At 43.1% G+C, this 3,074-nt stretch overlaps 1 protein-coding gene across 1 annotated transcript in view; it reads right to left on the bottom strand.

The window, feature by feature from the left end:
• The window catches only part of DDX18 (DEAD (Asp-Glu-Ala-Asp) box polypeptide 18), a 19,798-nt gene that overhangs the window by 12,114 nt on the left and 4,610 nt on the right, over positions 1–3,074 (bottom strand). The gene's annotated exons all lie outside the window — the stretch shown is intronic.

Raw genomic sequence — 3,074 nt, 5'->3', positions numbered from 1 at the left:
GGCTCCGCTGGCATCCCAGGGCACGCAGCACGGGCCGCTGGAAACGTTCAGTGCCGACTTCCAGCTCTAAAACTGATGACGCTTTCAGGCTTGAAGAATCCCCAGCGCCGACCCTGGGGATAAAGGACACAGCCGTGCCTTCGGTCAAGTCCTGCATCTTCAGTAGCCACCTGGTCCGCTGGCTGTTCCCCCCCATGGGCCCAAAGACGGCGGAAATCCTCTGGATTGTCACCAGCCCAGCAGCGCTAGCGAGTGGGCCAAATTTGGGAGCCCCTCATGTCCAGGGCACAGTTTCTTGGAGCTCTTGTAGGCAGCTCCTTCCAGCTGGAGCTCCCTGCTGCTCCTCCATTCCAGCGTGACCATTCCTTCGAGTGTCCTGCTTCTTGGCTCTGTGTACTCTGCCAAAGAGCCATTCCTGCAGGCTGAAATGCAGCGCCCTTCACATCCTTCTTGACCACCAGATGGCACAAACAGTACAGGAATTCACAGCAGAGTGCTTTGCTCTCTTAAACCAGATAGATATAAAATAGATAAACCAGAAACTAAGAACCAGTGTTCTTAGAAATCTGAATGACTACAAATTGTGGAAGGCTCAGCCTAGAATACCTTGCTGTAACACAGAACAAACTGCAGATATGAGTGATAAATTACAGATATATTAGAGGTAAATACTACTGTATTGATTTCAAAGTGCTTATTGCATATAACTGGTTTTTTTTTTTTTAAAGCTCCTAATGTTAGAGATGAAACAAAAGTCATTTTTTCACCATCTGTAATTGTTGTCTTGCAGAGGTCATATGGATCACCAGAATAAGATTTAAATTTGTTTTGCTGGAACTTCAGAATATGAGCCACCTAACCTTGTCCAGACTTTCACAGACTGGATAACAGATCTGGCCACTGGCTTTATTGAGTTTAAAGGATAATTGCCATCTCCACCAGCTGTGTTTGAAAATAAACTGAACCATCCTCAGCAAGAAAGGCTTTTGGTACAAAACTCCAGGGGAAGTCAGTTCAAGGCTGAATTTTAAGCAGGTAAAAGTTCCTTACTGGAGCTCGATCTAATTTAGGTTCTGGACATATTTTCTTCCTGGGTTCCTTGTATTGTGTCTGCAGAATATATTTTTAAGTAGATACAGGTTTGCTTTTTCTAGTCTGTACTGATTTATATGTATGCAACTAGGTTTGCTATTTGGATCCAGATGTAACCCAAGGGGTGCTCCGTTCTGGAATACGGTTATTGTGCAGATAGAGTGAATTAAAAATCTGGGCTGGAGGGAGCTGACACTAATAATTACATTGAGGGGGGAGAAAATTATGTCCTTTGGGCATGGCATGGTCCATGTGTTCCTATCTTAACCAGTACTGCCAGGATCATCACTGTTTTGCTTTCACCCACGTCATCACAGCCCCAGCTCTGCCTAGAATTTGGACCTGGAAACCCTGGTCAGGTAAAACCCTAAGTAAAGAACTCACCTCAGTGTCCACGTTGGGTCCCAGCTGACTTCACAAGTCTTCTTGAAGTTGCATTACTGTGGCATGAGGCCCAAATTGATAAACTGTCCTGAGAAGGTATGTTAGATCCTGCCGAGCAGAATATATTGGCTATGTCAATTGACTATAATCAGCGTGGCGCACAAGGAAAGCTTTGTTGCATTTGTGGATGAATGATGATCTTGTGTCTGCGTAAACAGATGTCATGGCATTACGTACAGGAATTCAGAAATTACAGATTTTGTTAGGTGGCAAAGTATCGTGCTCCAACATTGCTTTGTCTCAGTGTCTTGTAAAAGATGTTGCTTAGAGTAAGCAAAGCAGCATGCTTCTCTGGAAAATTCAAAACATGTTTTATGAGTTTCTTTCTTTTTGTCTTTGTTTTTTCTCCAAGCTGCAATTGTCAAAAGTCACAAAAAAGAATAATTTTATTGTGACAAGTCTAGACAATAGTTTAACACTAACTCATGTTAACAGTTTTTATCAGAAGTTTGGCATTTCTTAGATATCATATGAGTTCCCCTTGGCACCTGTCTCATTGCTGTCCAATAGATTCATTCCTAATTGCTTGACTTATCAGGCAATCATTACTAACAATAGGATTTTCTCAAATGGTTATTGAATTGTTGTCAAAATGCCTCAAATTCTCTACGCGTGATCTTGCAGGAAGGTTTGTAGGGAATCATGTTTTGGGTTAGCAAAGCCTTAGAGCTGAAGAAGTCCATATTAAAGACTGAATTTATGTCTGAAGATGAAGGTTTTTAGTGGGCTGCCAATGTCAGTATTTTATCTCCCAGAGTAAATTAATCATTGAAGTCAATTTCAAAATCTTTGCTCATACTTACCATTAACTAACGGGTGTTAACAGTGTAACACAAAAGTAGTCATTCATTTCAGTTGTATCATGTACCAGGATTACAAATGTGGTGCCTGGGAGCAGCATACCAGTACTTCTGGGTAAAAGCGTTAGCAAGGTCTTGCAGTCCATCTCAGTGACGGCAGGGGATGGTGGTTTGTATGGCAGCAAAGACAGGAGGGGTAGTTATAATTTGGTAGCTACAGAAGTGTGTGAGCATGATCAGGTGCGAATTAAGGCTTGTCCTCCCAAGAAGGTGGCAGGACAATTAGCCCAGCTGAAGTGCATCTACACTAATGCACACAGCATGGGGAATAAACAGGAGGAGCTGGAGGCCATTGTACAGCAAGGAAACTATGATATAATTGCCATAACAGAGATGTGGTGGGAAGACACACACAAGTGGAGTGCTGTGATCGATGGCTACCAGCTTTTCAAAAGGGATAGGCAAGGAAAGCAAGGTGGTGGGGTAGCCCTCTATGTTAGGGCCAGTTTTGAATGTTTAGAATTTAGCAGTGTGGATCACAGTGTTGAGTGTGTATGGATAAGAATTAAGGGGAAGGCCAACAAGGCAGACATCGTGATGGGAGTTTGCTATAGGCCCCCTAATCAGGATGTAGAATCTGATGAATTATTCTATAAACAGCTGGCAGAAGTCTTGCGATCATCTGCCCTTGTTCTCGTGGGGGACTTCAACTTCCCAGATGTCTGCTGGAAATACTAC

This window comes from Charadrius vociferus, unplaced genomic scaffold (assembly GCF_000708025.1).
Source record: "Charadrius vociferus isolate BGI_N301 unplaced genomic scaffold, ASM70802v2 scaffold385, whole genome shotgun sequence".
Taxonomy (NCBI): Eukaryota; Metazoa; Chordata; class Aves; order Charadriiformes; family Charadriidae; genus Charadrius; species Charadrius vociferus.
This window is presented reverse-complemented; position numbering and strand designations above follow the sequence as displayed.